This window comes from Coregonus clupeaformis, unplaced genomic scaffold, assembly GCF_020615455.1.
Source record: "Coregonus clupeaformis isolate EN_2021a unplaced genomic scaffold, ASM2061545v1 scaf0784, whole genome shotgun sequence".
Lineage (NCBI taxonomy): Eukaryota > Metazoa > Chordata > Actinopteri > Salmoniformes > Salmonidae > Coregonus > Coregonus clupeaformis.
Genome location: NW_025534239.1, coordinates 23,149 through 41,808, shown reverse-complemented (window position 1 = coordinate 41,808; position 18,660 = coordinate 23,149). Strand labels below are relative to the sequence as shown.

Here is an 18,660-nt window from a genome sequence, read left to right as displayed (position 1 = left end):
ACATATTCTTCCCATCACTGTCTCTTGGTCTCTGCCTACTCACAGGAATCCTCTCAAGATCCCTCACCCTGTACCCATCTTCCTCTACCACTCTCTTCACTGCTTCGGCATACAACACGTTCTGTATTACTGTAACCCTGGCAACCTCAATCTGCCTTTCTCTCACCTGATACCTCAGCTCTCCAGCCCGTTAGCACCCCCATAACTAACACACAGAACTTTCTCCACCGATACCACTCACTACAAATCTCACTCCCACTGGGCCAGAATCATCCTTATCATCCTTGGAACGAGGCACGAACTCTGAGTTCCTCACCGCAGGTAATTCATCCTCACTCTCGCCAGGTTCCATCTCTGAGCTACTGGAGGACGTATCCCTCTTTATACACTAGACGATAACCTCCCTCACCACACTGCTTCCCTCTACACTCAGCTCCTTCTCAGCGTTCATCACTGCACCTGCCACCACAGTTAATTCATCCTCACTCTCGTCACGTTCACTTTCCTCCTGTAGCTCTTCTAAAAGTTCTGTGTGATCTTCCATTCCATATTCACTCAAAACATATTCCAATTTTCTACTTTGTCCATGTCCACCATCTTCTCCTTGATCAGATCTTCCAGAAGGTTTGTGCATCCCCCACTGCAATCCCCCATTCCACTTTTTTTTTATTGATTTTATAACTGTTTAAATCTCTCTAGGACAAGGTGACTTTTATCAAAATATTTGCCTGTATTTACCCCTACAAAATTGAAATGGTAATTAGCTGCTAATGTGGCTATCATAAAGAACTACAAATGCTATTATATTCTGGACAAAATTGCTGAATCGAGTCAAAGGTAAGGATCTCTGGGTTAACTATCTAATGTTAGCTAAATTTAGTAATGAATAAATAGGCTACATTTATTTAAATGGTCAATTCTGTGAACTGTCTTGTGCAAGTTTTAAATTGACACAATACCTGTTAGCAAAGGTGTCAGCTAGAGATGACGTGCAGGAGATTGCAGTGATTTGTTGTTTTGCATGATGTCTACTTTGATGATAATTAGCGTTTTATAATCTGAGAGGAAATAGAGCCGAATATGTTGCGAAAAGTCACGCCAGGTTAAGCCTACACAAAACACAGCCCTTATTTTAAGTGTTTCTAAAATGAATAAAAATGAACCTTGGAGGACTCAGAACCCGAGTAAAAGGGAGTATTCATGTTACTCGTCAACATTTAAATCATATTCTCATGTAGACTACTTTTTAGTTTCTTGCATAGTGCTTCCCAATGTAGCAGGAAGTGGATATGATACTATTGTTTTGAATGGCCAGTAAAGGGTCTGAATACTAATGTAAATATGATTGTTCAGTTGTTGTTGTTTTTGCTTTGTCATTATGGGGTATTGTGTGTAGATTGATGAGTGAAAAAAACAATTTAATCAATTTTACAATAAGGCTGTAACGTAACAAAATGTCGAAAAAAGTCAAGGGGTCTGAATACTTTCCGAATGCACTGTAAGACAGGTGTGTGCCTTTCCAAATCATGTCCAACAAACTTAGTTAGATAGAACCTGCTCTTACCCTGAGAAACAGATTTCCCAATCTTCTCCTCCTCTTCTTCATCTTTAATGTTGACATTCAGCTCCAGTGTTTGACTGCAGTCTTCCAGCTTCACTGCTGCCATCTCTGGATATTGCGATGCAAACTGGGCTCCACTGTCACAATCAGGACCCAGTGACTGTAGGTTTGGACTGTAGGTGTGGAAGGAGAGAGACAGGCTGGGTTTCTCCTCACTGTTGATGTTACCGGCATCAGACTTAATCTGAATCGGCCAGTAGTAATATAGAGAGCACAGACACAAAAGTTAGTGTTGACAGTTCTGGCACTTTCTTTATTCTCTAAAAATATTTTCACTTTTTCTTGTTCAATTATCCAATTCAGTGTTTGACTTGGACTGAAATAGGTGCCAATACTCATTTTGGGTGCCGGTACTGTTTATATTAAGGTGCAGGAGCTCCACAATACTTTGAGCTAATACCTAACCTATAGCAGATAAATGCGTAAATGACTCAAAAACCATTTAGTACAAGGTTACAGTTTGTTTTAGACAGCACTGTTTGTGCGCTACTTGATTTCCTTAAATTTTTGGCTCTGGGCTATTTTCCTATAACCTTGTCTTCACTGTATTACTTCAATCAAAAACCAATTTTATTTCCTGTTCACACCATAGCAACATTTATTGATAAAGACAGAAACAACAGAATGTGTTTGAATATTAGTACACATGTAGAAAACTGATAATCATTACATTCATCTTCAAAACAGTAGTGCGACCGTGAAATTGTCTCTGATGCACCCGCACTGTCCTCACTGAAGTCCGTTGACGCTGACCGAGAGTAGCCGCCATTTTACCAGCTTGGGAATTTTACACAAAACCAATAATATGCTAAACGAACTCAGAAATCTCGAATAAATTGATGATTTATTAAACTAACATGAGATAATTATGTACATTCACTCAGACATCCCCAACATCTCTAGCTATGTGACTTGTAAAATCGTTTTTATCACGTTCTTTCACTCACTCGGTTTGACACAAAAATAACACATCAAACCTTTACCAAACGTGATAATACCTTAACGGATGTGTTACCTAGCATGGTATGACATGTTCTTTCGATATTAGAAAGTTTAAACGTGCTATTACATACCTCTAGTAATAAATAGAAACGGACACAAAGGTTATCTTCTTGACAACAGAGCTTTCTTTATTGTGAAGAAATGTGCGCGTGATGAAGTCATTACGTAATAACGTAAAATGACGTCATTACGTAGAATACACAATAACGTCAATCAAATTGACTGGCCATCTCAGCGACAAATATGATTTGACATTTGTTAGTTTAGATTTGTTTGTTTATTATCACATATTTGTATTCCTAAAAGTAATATAAACACATAACATTTTATATGATCAGATATTTTTTATTTTTAAACATAACACATTGAATTGTTGAATTATTGAACAATTACACATTACACATTATTGAACAATTACATTTTATTTATTTTCTTATTAACTAGTAAACCTACACATTCTGAACAATTATAGTTTCAAGCAGTGTATTGGTGGTTCGTTAACATGCTACCTGACTGATCAACAATTAAAGGTACAAGCTAATAACAAGGTATATATGCTATCTTATTGAACAAGCAACTTAACTCAAATAATGATGTGTGCGCTAGGCATCTCTCTCCAGCTCTCTCCAGGTTGTTGTGCTGCTTGGCTGGCCTGCTGCTGCCTGTGCACGAGCTGAGCGCCTGCTGCTGACGTCACTCACAATGCACTTTTGCAGCCAGCCATGTGTGTTGTGACTGAGTGTGTGACAGATAAAATCGTTTTTGTGTCATTTAGAGAGAACATTTGTGCATTTTAGCGTTTGAGTCACTTTTCAAAAGTTGCTAAAAGTTCCAAATAAGTTTTTAAAAGTAGCTAAATTTGCTGCTAGGTGCTGTTTGAAAAATAAGTTGCCAGGGTAGTCTGAAAGGTTGCTAAATCTAGCAACAAAATTGCTAAATTGGCATCACTGGGCCCTACCCATTACATCAGAACTGGGTATCTGCCGCTCTGGTCCAGGACACTTCTACTTTGCATAGAGTTGATGGAGCTGTTGATTGTTATTATTATTATTTTTAAACCTTTATTTAAGTAGTGTCAAAGTCGCGTCAATTCAAATCTGGTATCAGGAACAAAAGAGGTCAACACGACTTCTAAGGTATACTAGTTATTTTAATTAATGCAAAAACCTTCAATGGTAAATATGATGTTTCGTATATACGGGCTCTCTGATATGCCTCGCAGGACATTCCAGACAACTAACACATTGCTCCAGAAACAATACCCAAATACTAGACAGAGGAAGTTTCCCACTTCTCTGCTGGCCAATTAGAGTAAAGACTTGAGCGTGGTTTAAACTCTCCCAGCCAATCCGTTGATGCAGGGGGTTGGTCTCATCTCTTCGGCGCCATTTGTTACACACTTAATCCAGGCACAAGATTATCATAACAACCTGTCATAGTGAGAAGAGCCAGCTCCCTTAGACATCATTCCCATGTCAAAGGAAGACTCATAAATCACAATGAACCATTATAGTCTTGTATTTGAAGACACAATCCTTATCTTCTCTTCACTCAATCACAGCCTTGCCAGGTGTCACAGCCTACATTAGCCCAGTCAAGAATGCATTCTTTCTAAGTTAGTCATCCCATTAGTTTAGGATAATAATAAATCCCTAATAGTCCCCCTTTTCACACCTCATAAGGTGTGATTCAAAAAATAAGAAAACACAGATTGTCATTCATTATAATACAATACAAACAAAAAATCACACTTTTATTAATAGGCCATAATGTTACTAAAATTTCAAACCCTCAGTCCATCTATACCCCACTTGCAAATTGTTACCAGTCACCAAGGAACTTCAAACCATCACATAAGAAAAGACAAACATTCACATGGTTAACTTGATTAATAAAGCATAAAACACAAGATTAATAGAACACAAAACATAAGACTATTAAAACATAAAACACAAACAGATAAGTATATTTTGGCCCCCTTTAGACACCTCTAGTGTCACTCCACCAAGCCTGGTAGGTCACATCCTCCATTCCTAGGTTGGAGTCCAGGATTGGGCCTTATCTCACCATCTGTGGGAAATCACCTTCTCCATCTCCTTTCTCACCAAACCTCAGACACAGGAAATAAGACAACATCCACAAAGAACAAGTATACCATAGAAGCTATAACTTCACCCAGAATAGTTACAACAATAGTTTTCCATTTATCAAATATGTTATCAAACCAACCGTTTATGGAGCTATCAATACCAGAGTTCTCAGCCAGTTTGTTCGTCAGTGTAGTTACTCCCTGAAGCTCTTTTGTCACTGACCCGTCCGGTGCTATATTGTTTGAGGATGAAAATACAGCACATAGATCCAAACAGAACACAAACTCGCCCCTCTCAGCCAAAAGCATATCTAAAGCTATTCTATTCTGCCTTGTCATTAAGATAGTTGCCGCTGTCTGCTCATCTAATCCCTTTATTGCATCACAAGTGAGGTTTATAAATCTTTGCTGGTTATAGTAAATATAATTTATCCAATCTACGTTTTTATTAATTGTTGACCACCAAAAAATACTTGATTCAAACTCAACTGCGATCTGATTCCTAGCTTTGAATTCTTCTGGAACCTCTCGAGGTACTCCTACCCCATCAAAGGATCCTTTCATCAAAGGATCCCGGGAGGAGGTCCTACTTTCTACGTGACAACTCACCAGTCTCTGACACGTTTTATTGTTTACATATGTAGTTGAGTTCACAATCAGTTATCACCACACAACCATCAGATGTCAGCACGGGCCTGGTTTTAGTTCCTACAATCCTCTGGCTGCAACAAAGAAGAGATTAGTCATGTTTTCTTTCAGTTGTGATATTCTCTATGTAGGAGCAGAGCTAAGATGCCCTACTCTGTATCCTATCTTACTAGTCCTAGAGTAACAATTAGAATCCCCTGAGACTTCAAACGTAGGCAACCTGGGTCGGAATGACTTTGTTATCGGGGATACTGATAGTTCAAGTTACTACAAAACTCTTTCACCAGTCTTTCAACAGTCCTCTTTAGACATAGTTCTTGCCGTATACTAAATCCATTCCAACCACCGGTCAAGATTCCTACACCCTGTCTCCACCTGTCCCCAAACTGTGTATGGAGATTTACATATCCCCCACGCTCTCGATATGAGCAACTACATAGTCCCAGGATGTACATGGTGACATACATATAGTGATGTCCTCCCCTAAAGTCCCTAATCTTCCCCTACGTCTAGCTGTCTCCTATGCCTTCATAGACTGTGCTCAGGTATTATTTTATCAACTTGTTTTGGGTTAACTACTACTTTTGGCTGATCAGAAGGGTTTGAGGTGTGTTAGGAATATGGCCCCACAATCAGACAGCTACCTACCGTCGGAAACCTGTGAATCCCCACCCTTGCCCTGAGAACATGTCAGACGCCAACCCATTACTTCACCTTCTACCAAACTCACACAGGGATGATCAGACAGGGTAAGGGAATCTTACGATAGGAGCCAACCCCGAGTCCTAATGGTGATCGGATCTTTCTCCTAACTCTGTGTTTGTTCATCAGGTGTAACTGGGTTTACCCTTTTGCAGTGTGTGACATGCACCCAGATTGATCTAATAGGACTTGATAGGGCCCTTCCCAACAGGCCTGCTTCCAGTTTTTCTTATTTTAGGGACTGGATCCACACCCAGTCTCCTGGTGTGATAGAGTGGGTCACCTTCTCCTTTAGTTCACCTGTGGGGCACAAAACCTCTGACATACGGGTGTGGTTAATAAACTATCTTCACACATACATGTTGAGCTCTCAATTTCTATTGTTGTTTTTTATTTTTATTTTAATCCTATCATTATTATTTAATCCTATCACTTTTATTTAATCCTATCATTATTATTTAATCCTATCACTTTTATTTAATCCTATCATTATTATTTAATCCTATCACTTTTATTTAATCCTATCATTATTATTTAATCCTATCACTTTTATTTAATCCTATCATTATTATTTAATCCTATCACTCCCCCTTTTTTGACACATGATTTGCCCATGTGTCAATATTACCACCTTTCTAAACCCTTCCTTATGCAATTTATCATCCAATTGCCATGCCTTTCATTTTTTAGATTATCTTTTGCTTTTTTATTACTCCTCCCACTTCCTTTGTCTTTTATGGCAGCTAAATTCAACTTTCATCCAGTTCAGAATCATTTAGTAATCCAATCAATCAATCTCTTATCTTGTAAAAACACTTATGTTTAGTTCAAACTCTGTTCTACCCAGGCTCTCCCGGGCTTGACCTGAAGACTAATTGTTGGACATGACAAGTCTATTTTTTAAGTCACCTAAGTCTTCTGTCTAGCAACAAAGAATAAAAATCTCTATGTTCATGATTAACCCAGTTATATCTAATAGCCCACCAAAAACCCTCATCATCTTTAAATCACTACCAATGTCATATGCCTCGTTACTCTCTACCATTTGGATAACATCCCTGATGTATGTATGCCTCCTTAGAGTTCCAAATTACTTTACCATGGGCTACCATTGCCTTCCCATAGATAAGATCACTTAATTTACCCGTATGCAGTACATAATGGAGTACGCAAACTTTACAGCACTTTATCATTACCAATAAGCTCATCATTTGTTTTTTGTTTTAACGGTTTTGCGCTCCAAATATAGCAGTTTTCCTGGATGAGTTTAACATTCTCCCCTCCTGTGTTATAGTGTGTCCTAGGTAAATGACCTCGATCTACCAAAGTTTAAGTTTCTTTCTGCTCACTTTGTGTCCCTGTTCTTCCAGGAAGGTTAACAATTGGATTGTATCCCTCTTACATCCCTCCTGAGTGGGATTAGCCAATAGAATATCATCTATATAAACTAACATTTGCATCCTTCCCTATGTTCAAACTTTCCCAAATTTTTTGTTATAGCCTGGACAAAGATTGTAAGACTTTCCGAGTAGCCTTGAGGCATCCTAGCCTAAGTCCATTTCCTTCCCTGAAAAGTAAAGCCAAACCACCCCTAACTATCCGGATGAACTTGGATGCTAAAGAAAGCATTAGCTAAATCTATCACTGTAAAATAGGAGTTCTCTGGGTTCAATTGGTTCATCAATGTATGTGGATTTTGTACACATGGAACTCTGGGAATGATATTTCTATTAAACTAACTGTAAGTCCATGACCATCCTCCAGTCGGCGCTAGGTGCCTCCTTTCTAACAGGAAATATTGGAGAGTTTCATTGTACCACATCTCCAGGAATTATCACCTCTCCCTTAAGTAAATGCTCAAATGTAGGTGTTATCCCTTTTATTGCTTCTGGTTTCATAGTATATTGCTTTTGGTATGGTCTATTATCGGATTGAGGAATCACTTGTACTGGAGCTACCCCCTTTATTAGTCCTACATCTGTTGTCCTTGTGACCATAATTTGAACGGAATTGCTTCTAACTCATTCTCCTGTTCCTGAGTTAAGAAAATCTCTTCCTGTCATCCGTTAAAACTTATCTCCAGATGGACACTGGGCTGTGTTTTTGCTCTCCCATTCAACTTTATTCTATATCTCCCAGTGGAGTGGCCATACTGATCCCCATTTGGTGTATTCTGCCAGTCAGTAATGTTTTTCCCCTGTTTTATCCATTATCCACTAGGGCAACATGGGGGCTCCACCTTTCTCTGTACAGCCTCTGGCTCTGTGAACCCATTTTAACCCAATTTGAAAAAACAACAATCACAAGAAAGAGATGAGCTAATCTCCCTCTCCTAGTTATAATCTAAAGATGGTATTACACACAAAAACATGATAGATATTCCCAGTCTTAACCCATCAATAATTGTTTGTATCATTCTAATTCCTCCCAACTAATCCATTAAACCACTCAAAATTCCTCGAGTATACAATGATTATTTAATTGATTACCCTAACTTTGCTACATGTGATCTCACCTCAAATGATCCATTTATCAATTATTTATTCAACCCCCCTAGGAAAACCTGTCTTCCCTTCTATTGTTCCCTGTCCTCCCTGTAAATGTCATTTTTGAGTTTTTATCCAATACAATCACGGTTACATCAAATGTTCCCCTCATTTAATGGTATTTTCTTCCTAATATAACTTCCCTAAATGAGATTAAATCCCCTGCCTTCCTCTACTATCCTTATATCATTACTGGATCAATGATAATAACCGTAACAACTATCAACAACAATTGTAATAACTATTTCACACTAAATTGTGTCTTTTTTCTGATTATGCAACAATTGTAGCCTATTCTATCGCCCCAGTCCAAAATATAAGTTTATGTAACAAATCCATTACCCACCACAGGCTTGCGCCATTCCCCAGCACAACAGCCAATGCATACTTTCATCCTAACCAAAATAAATTATCGTTTTATAATCGTCCAATTATTTTGTATTTTTCCCGCTAACCCATTTCAGTTCGCTATTTAATTTATTTAACTGTTCTCTCTGATTAGGCCCTAATTAATCAAACAAATACTTGCTATCGTTGGTAACATATTTTCATAGACTTTTCTAAAATACTTCTATTTAAGCTATCTAATTCAACCTTTCACAATCCACATAGTAATTTAGGTATATAGCCCCACTGCGAAAGCTTTGTCAAACTGTCCCTACCTGTGTTTGAACCAGGGACATCGCCAGTCACTTCACACCATCTGCGATGCTCTCAAAGTAACTACTCCCAGTTCATTCATAGAGCAAGTGACGTCACCAAATGAAAATCGCAGTAGCTTTCACCTCAGCAAAAAAACTCTCTCTCCTTTTGATTCCCTATTGAATAAGTTAGTTTTTCTATTTAACCCCTAAACACGCTGCTACAAATAGTCCATTCAACATTACCAAACCAAATACTCATCGTACCCATTCAATCAACACATCAGCCGTGGAATTTACACTCATAAATGCAGATTGTTACTCCATGCCTTGAAATGATAAATAGATTTCCACCAATAGCATATTACAATGATTTCTCATTTTACCCTCTGACACAAAATGAAGTTCCCTCACTGTACTACGTTAGCTCTACCATGATAATTAGTTCGATTTAACCCTCTATTTGCTTTGTACTATATTATACATTACGTCTAAAACAACATTACTTATGGTCAGTTTATTCCGCCATCATATTATCCAACAACGCCACAATCTTAAACTCATATGGGGCGGCCGACAGTTTAGTGACCAATAGCGCCGCGCCAACAACCGAGAGGTCGCCGGTTACAATCCCCGAGCCGACCAGGCGAAAAATCTGCCGATGTGCCCTCGAGCAAGGCACTCAACCCCAATTGTTCCCATAAATCGCTCTAGACTAGAGCGTCAGCCAAATTACCACAAATGCAAATGTGACATTCTCTACTTTCTCACCCAACGCACGTCTACGCTCGGTGAGCAAGTTTAGAACACTCTCTCGTCAGATACCCACATGCGTTCCCAGCCATCTCCCAGTCTTTTCATGGCTCCAAAAGCCACACTTTCGCTCTCTCCAGCCCCCTCCTCGCAACTCTACCTTTTTGAGGAGCTGTGAGGAGCTGCTTCTCGTCCCAGCGCGCCTCCAATATTCCGGCCTACTCAAAGTACTCCAGTCCATTTATTTAAATCAAATAATTCCCACCTAATTAGTTAAAGTTGGTGCACGTTTATAAACCGAATTATTTCGGTCTAATTGTTTAACCAGTATTTTGCACGGTCAAACATCAAACGTTAAATCAAATACTAAACCGAATTGCTTCGACACAACTATTCAAATGCAGTATTATGCTATGTCAAACACCAAATGTTATATTTCAAATATATCAATTCAAACGTTCTAGTTCAGTCACACAATTCATCACTTTAGCTTTATGTTCCCAAGTGTTTTTAACGGGTTATATGGTTTAATCAACCACAAATCCAACAGTTATTCCCAAATTATACCGTTTGGACAGCCACAGACGTCTTATGATTCCCAATTTGTTTTCTATCAAGATATACAGGTTTATCATTCACACTTTCATGCATACGACAACACTTGCACTGTCTAACTTTTATAGTACCTCCTATGGGTGTTTTTTTGTTAACGTTTGCACAATTTAAACCTTATTTCCTATTTGTAATTCTCATTATTTACTGTTTTAAAATATTCTTTGTATTCACAGCCAAAAATGGTACACAGTTAAGCGTAGTATACAGTTATCACACAGCAAAAATAGTACACAGTTATCGCCCCTCACTCACAATACACAGTCATAATCCTATCATACAGTCAAATATGTCACACAGTCATCAATTACACCCATGTTCCACACACAATCTATTTGGGCACACAGCCTCTTCTATTTTATTCAAAACACTGTGCTGAACCTAGCCGCAACCCTTAGTTACGGACCTTGCCCAGTCACCAGTATTACAGCCGCGTCTATTTTATTCAAAACACTGTGCTGAACCTAGCCGCAACCCCTTAGTTACGGACCTTGCCAGTCACCAGTATTATCTAAAATTTCCCAACCTTAGCCGTATCCTCGTAGTTACGGACCTTGCCGTGTAATTCTTCGAACCTAGTCGTACTGTCGTAGTTACGAACCTTGTCGATAGCAATTACTTAAGCCAATTATTCCCTATATCTTCCGAACCTTAGCCGTATGTCGCAATTACGGACCTTGCCGGTAGATGTCAGCATTGTCTCCTGAACCTAGCCGTCTCTTAGCGGACCTTGCCGGTAGAATCAACACTCTCTGGTACCATGTTTTTTTTTTTTAAACATCACATTTAGCAAAGGTTTGCATGTCACAATATTGTGCTTGTCTACTCATAATAGTTTAATAATTTAGTTCACTTACATCAGACAGGTGTTTCACAAAATTAATTTGGATAAAGCCAATTTGCAGATTTTTGGTTATTTAACAACAGGTATCTGCTTACCTTTATAGAAGCCCGGGCAGTTTGGGAAACACACGGTTCGATTAAAGAGTTGACCAAATGGGCCGGACATTTACCCAGCGAAGTCCCTTCTACCAGATCACCGGCCGGTGTCGCCAATTGTCAAAGTCGCGTCAATTCAAATCTGGTATCAGGAACAAAAGAGGTCAACACGACTTCTAAGGTATACTAGTTATTTTAATTAATGCAAAAACCTTCAATGGTAAATATGATGTTTCGTATATACGGGCTCTCTGATATGCCTCGCAGGACATTCCAGACAACTAACTCCTTGTTCCAGAAAACAATACCCAAATACTCTGACAGAGGAAGTTTCCCACTTCTCTGCTGGCCAATTAGAGTAAAGACTTGAGCGTGGTTTAAACTTTTTCAGCCAATCCGTTGATGCAGTGGGTTGGTCTCATCTCTTCGGCGCCATTTGTTACACACTTAATCCAGGCACAAGATTATCATAACAACCTATCATAGTGAGAAGAGCCAGCTCCCTTAGACATCATTCCCATGTCAAAGGAAGACTCATAAATCACAATGAACTATTATAGTCTAGCATTTGAAGACACAATCCTTATCTTCTCTTCACATCAATCACAGCCTGCCAGGTGTCACAGCCTACATTAGCCCAGTCAAGACTGCATTCTTTCTAAGTTAGTCATCCCATTAGTTTAGGAGAATAATAAATCCCTAATAAGATGAATGCATAAATGACTCAAAATCCATTTAGTACAAGGTTACAGTTTGTTTTAGACAGCACTATGTGCTAATTTCCTTAAACCTTGTCTTCACTGTATTACTTCAATCAAAAACCAATTGTATTTCCTGTTCACACCATAGCAACATTTATTGATAAAGACAGAAACAACAGAATGTGTCTATCAGTACACATGTAGAAAACTGATAATCATTACATTCTGCTTCAAAACAGTAGTCCGACCGTGAAATTGTCTCTATCTGATGCACCCGCACTGTCCTCACTGAAGTCCGTTGACGCTGACCGAGAGTAGCCGCCATTTTACCAACTTGGGAATTTTACACAAAACCAATAATATGCTAAACGAACACAGAAATCTTAAATAAATTGATTATTTATGAAATTACCATGAGAAAATTATGTACATTCACTCAGACAAACCCAAAGTCTCTAGCTATGTGACTTGTAAAATAGTTTTTATCACATTCTTCACTTGGTTTGACACAAAAATAACACATCAAACCTTTACCAAACGTGATAATACCTTAACGGATGTGTTACCTAGCATGGTATGTTCTTTCGACATTAGAAAGTTTAAACGTGCTATGACATACCTCTAATAATAAATAGAAACGGACACAAATGTTATCTTCTTGACTGCACAGTTCAGACGCTTTCTTTATTGTGAAGAATGGTGCCCGCCTGCCCGGAACTTCCTGTTCCCCCACTACTAACGGTCCGTGCATTCCGAGATCAGATTACAACATTTCATTAAATTACTAAAAAAAGTGTAAACTGTAGCAATTTATTTCCCTTTATAGTTTATTAGGCTAAGCATGACCTACATCCAAATAATTTCTCTAGGGTTGGAACCGGTTCAGGGAACAGAACTGAAAAATAACATAAAAAGAACCGAAACTAAAGTGTTCTATACTTTTCAGGAACAGCAGTTATTTTAAAAGCATGTAATCCAGGTAATAACCTTATTTTACTTTCCGGGTATTTTTCTCCAGTCCCACAAAATCGCAACAAAGCTCACTCTAGAAACGTATTCCAGTTTCTGCCTGCCAGCTGGAATGGAAACCTTGCCAGTGGGTGTGCGTGTGGAAACTACCTGCTCCTCCCCTCTGAAGCATAGGTTACTGTATCCTACTGACAACGTTACAAGCATGATTCAGAAATTAGGGAGATATGTTTAATTTGAGAAGAATGGATGAACTTTTTCAATGCTAGTTAAGGATACTATAGTCACCACGTTTCACATTGGATTTATTAACGACAAAAAGGTAAGACCTGTTTTTAATTATAGTGCTACACTGCACAAACAAGGTTGTTAGCTAGCTAGCTAACATCTGCTCTGGTCCAACGTTAAACCAACTCTGAAGTTCAGACATTCAAAGTTCCTCCATAGAAGTCGCTCCTCCGTAGGTATAATTATGTGGGCCTAATTCTGATAATGCAGGTCATAACACGATGACCAGCTCTTCAATGCAAGCTTCCTCTATCCTCTAACGAGCTCTCCACACCAGCAAAATGTCGCACCTTACACCGTGATTGGCAGCACAGTGTGCTCTGAATGATTTTCTTATACAGATACTCTGTGGTGTGCTAGTGTATTTATTCTCGCACTTGGATGTCACTTCCACAAGCTTTAAATTGAGGGCCAGGATGTCAGGATGGGTAATGTACAGTACACATTAATTACAAGTACTCCTAAAGATACACTTCATTTTAACTAGCTAAATCCTGTGTAACAACTAGTAATTACATTGTACTTGGCTAACATTACATGTACTATGCTTTGAAATAGTTTCTTATTCTTCATCTGGGATTTGGATTTGTAAAATGTATTATAAAATGTATTTAATATATGTCTGATCAGGCTCAGGTAGCATCAGGTTTGTATTTTCATGCTGATCAAAGCTCTAATCAAATCCAGACATTTATAAGCATTATAATGTTTTTGAATGACACTTCCGGTTTTGGCGGAAAATACCGGGTTACCCGGGAGAAGAGTGATTTATTCTCGGGATGGAACATTTGTAAAACACCGGGGAAATATTAAACCCTGATGCGCATACCAGTTGATTCACAAGACACCAACTAAGTAACTTACATATACGGTATCTTCATTAGGCCTACTGGCATTTTATGTCCATGATAGGAAGTTTGTTGTAGTGACTCAGTAAGGCTAATTGTAAAAGCAACCCTCTAAAGTGCCATGTTTGTACAGTTTATTATGTGGAGGAAACATTTAGGCAGCCAGGACCATACACCAGGACCGCTCCGTAGGCCGCACTGTAGGCCTAGCTCTTACTGCAGTCCAGTGCCATGGACATCTTTGAAGTTTGGCCTCTAGTAATTTAGGACGGCAACTTTATGAAGGCCTCTTCACCGTGGGTCTTATCGTACAAGGCTCTACAGACATGTAAAATAAAAACAGGCTATTTTTATTGTTCATATTATTTGCGTTGATGATGTATGGAAGTCAAGTGGTTCAACATTCAAATGCGACGGTCAGTGAACACTTGCGCCACCAAGTGGACAATTGCTCAGTTCCCTTGTGGCATCAACGCTACCAGAGATATTTGATATAAGATCAAATGTTATGTCAATATTATTATCTCCAAATTGATTCCCCCACCCGTATTTCATATATTATTATTCCGATTTAGCTGTTAATCTGGATTTAATTTATAAACGCTTTCTGTCATTTCCGATTGGAGGGCAGATGACCACGTGACTTACGAACCTACAAATGTGTTACTTTGTAACAGTCAAAAGTGGTTATTCCCAACATTGATAAACTCCCAATCTATGCCAAGATTTTTTAAAGCATTATCTTTAAAGCATTATCACTGTACCATTTACACCCCTGTATCCTGTGCATGTGACGAATAAACATTGATTTGATTAGATGATTAACGCACCATTCACATCAGCTATCATAGTCAATATAACAGTGACTGACTTCACCATTACTTTCAGCCATCATTGACATTGAGATGAAGATGGTCAAACGTGGAAAATATAAAATACATCGTGATCCTAGTGGAATATAACAAAGCAATTCTGTTGTCTTTGCCTGCTTTATCTTTACAATGACAGCGGGTGCACCGTTCCTGGAGGTACTGCAATACCAGGTCGATGCGTGGAGTGGACGGAGCAAGCCCCTATTCCATCTCCCTGTTCCAAAAATCAATTTAATATATGGTCCCCAGATAGGGGACGTATCAGATATTAAACTGATAAGAACAGATTTTTCTTTTGGAAAAGTTTTTATTGTACATTTCCTTTAAAACAGCTCACTTTTGAAATACATTTACACACATAAAAAAGGCATCAAGTGCATAAAAACCAGCATTACATTACAATTAAATTAAAAAAGGTACATGTTGTTTATTTAAAACAATAAAACAATCCTACATAAAAGTACCTAGTCTTGTAAAAGCCGATTACTAAAAGCCATTTAAAATGTGCATAAAGTATTTAACAAAGTAAAAACAATTTTAAGACATAAAAAGCCTGTCAAAAAGTCACTTTGTTAAAAAAGCTGTCTTCGGTCCTTTGTACAAAAACGGGGTGAGTCCTTATCGAAAAAGCCTCCTCCTGCTCTTCCTGAAACGACTCCGTACCCGTCCGTCGGGGCCCAGAGGAGACTCCTCCCCTAGGCGCATCGCCCTAGGCGCCGCAGCGCTGTCAGGCCGTGGCCGCCGGGACCTTGGGTGTTGTGGGGGACCCTTCGCCTGGGGTCGAGGCCCCCTGTCGTTCGTACCACCCCAGGGCTTCCGTGGCTACCAAAGCCACTGCCTGGGGGGTGGTCTCAACCTGTTTCCCTACCAGCAGGTTGCGGGAGGACCACAGTGCGTCCTTCAGACATGTGAGGGTGGGCCAGAGTTGTGTGAAGGCCTTTGTTGTTACTGATAAGAACAGATTTTTTTTCTTTTGGAAAAGTTTTTATTTGTCAATTCCTTTAAAACAGCTCACATTTTTTAAATACATTTATACACATAAAAGCGGCATCAAGTGCATTAAAACCAGCATTACATTACAGTTACATTTTAAAAGGTACATGTTGTTTATTTAAAACAATAAAACAATCCTATATAAAAGTACCCATTCCTGTAAAAGCCAATTTAGTAAAAGCCATTTAAAATGTGCATAAATGTTTTAACAAAGTAAAAACAATTTTAAGACATAAAAAGCCTGTCAAAAAGTCACTTTGTTAAAAAAGCTGTCTTCGGTCCTTTGTACAAAAACGGGGTGAGTCCTTATCAAAAAAGCCTCCTCCTGCTCTTCCTGAAACGACTCCGTACCCGTCCGTCGGGGCCCAGAGGAGACTCCTCCCCTAGGCGCATCGCCCTAGGCGCCGCAGCGCTGTCAGGCCGTGGCCGCCGGGACCTTGGGTGTTGTGGGGGACCCTTCGCCTGGGGTCGAGGCCCCCTGTCGTTCGTACCACCCCAGGGCTTCCGTGGCTACCAAAGCCACTGCCTGGGGGGTGGTCTCTACCTGTTTCCCCACCAGCAGGTTGCGGGAGGACCACAGTGCATCCTTCAGACACGTGAGGGTGGGCCAGAGTTGTGTGAAGGCCTTTGGTGGTATAGGCCTTCGACCCACCCCATACAGCACAAGCTGGGGCGTTAGGTCCTCCCCTGCTGGCAGACGTGGGGAGATCAGGGGGCCTGCTTCCTTCCACAGGTCCCATGCGGCTCTGCACTCCCAGAGCAAGTGCCTCACCGACTCTTCTTGGCCGCAACCTGGTCGGGGGCACGCGGATGTCCTCGCCATGCCCCGGGAGTGCATAACGGCCCTGACCGGGAGGATCTCGTGGGCGACCATCCAGGACAGGTCACGGTGCCGATTCAGCAGAGCAGGATGGGACACGTTGCGCCAAACCGTTGAGGGCTCGCCTATAGCAAGCCCGCGCACTGGACACACCGGTTCCCGTTCCTGCACAAGAGAGAGAAGAGAGCGGTGTTTAGTTAAAACAGTGACAGGCTCCTTTTCCAGTTTAAAATGTCTTAAAAACTTTTGTAGCTGTATATAGTGTGTGGGGAGCAGGAAAGAGACTGGGGCTCGCAGGTCGACTGGGATCAGCCTCAGAGACCTGAGGTAAGATCCCAGCCAGAACCGTGCGAGGGCCTGGGTCTTGTTGTTGACCGGGGAGGTGGCAAGAGTAAGATGTAACGCTGTGTAGCGGCTGCCCAGGAACAAGTAGAGGTCAGGCAAGCCTTTCCCCCCCTTGAACCTGGGCCTCTTTACCATCTCCCTCCTCAGCCTCTCCCACTTGCTTCCCCACAAAAAATAAAACAACATCCGGTCCAGAGCTAAAATAGTTTTTCGTGGGGGGATAAAAACAGAACTGATCAATAAAAGGACAGGTAAAATCACAGCCTTGATGATTAAAACCTTGCCCTCAAAAGTCAGCTGTCTCAGTCCCCAAAACCCTAGTCTCTGTCTAACTGTCCCTAACGTCCCGGTCCAATTGCCACTACCACCTCCCTCTCTGTCAAATTTAACTCCCAGAACCCTTATGTCTGTCATTCTAACTGTCAGTGGTAGTCCTGTCAAGTCTGAGTCTGCCCATGGTCCGAAAAATTGGGCCTCCGTCTTGGTTCTGTTCAGTCTCGCCCCAGAGGCTCGTCCGTACCAGTCAGTCCTGTCCAGAGTCCTGTCGACAGATAAGAACAGATTTTTTTTTTTGGAAAAGTTTTTATTGTACAATTCCTTTAAAACAGCTCACATTTTTTAAATACATTTACACACATAAAAACGGCATAAAAGTGCATAAAAACCAGCATTACATTACAATTAAATTTAAAAGGTACATGTTGTTTATTTAAAACAATAAAACAATTCTACATAAAAGTACCCATTCCTGTAAAAGCCAATTGATAAAAGCCATTTTAAAATGTGTATAAATGGTTCAACAAAGTAAAACATTTTTAAGACATAAAAAGCCTGTCAAAAAGTCACTTTGTTAAAAAAGCTGTCTTCGGTCCTTTGTACAAAAACGGGGTAACAGATACTACACTTGATCTTAGCCAAAAGGCCGAGAAGCGATACCGCAATGCTTTCGGGAGGAAGGTGCCGTTCTCGGGCACGTCATATTCGATGACGTTTACACAAAACGTAGCTCTGTAAACTGTCCGCAAAATATCAAAGATAATGATTTAAAGAAAATCTTGCCATAGATGGGGAGTTTATCAACGTTGGGAATAACCACTTTTGACTGTTACAAAGTAACAAATTGGTAGGATCGGAAGTCACGTGGTCATCTGACCTCCAATCGGAAATGACAGAAAGCGTTTATAAATTAAATCCAGATTAACAGCTAAATCGGAATAATAATATGTGAAATACGGGTGGGGGAATCAATTTAGAGATAATAATATTGACAT

At 40.0% G+C, this 18,660-nt stretch overlaps 2 pseudogenes; both read right to left on the bottom strand.

The window, feature by feature from the left end:
- Positions 1-15,365: 15,365 nt before the first annotated feature.
- On the bottom strand, positions 15,366-15,539 carry LOC121560731 (annotated as a pseudogene).
- Positions 15,540-18,155: 2,616 nt separating this feature from the next.
- Positions 18,156-18,323, bottom strand: LOC121566432 (annotated as a pseudogene).
- Between the last annotated feature and the right edge of the window lie 337 nt (positions 18,324-18,660).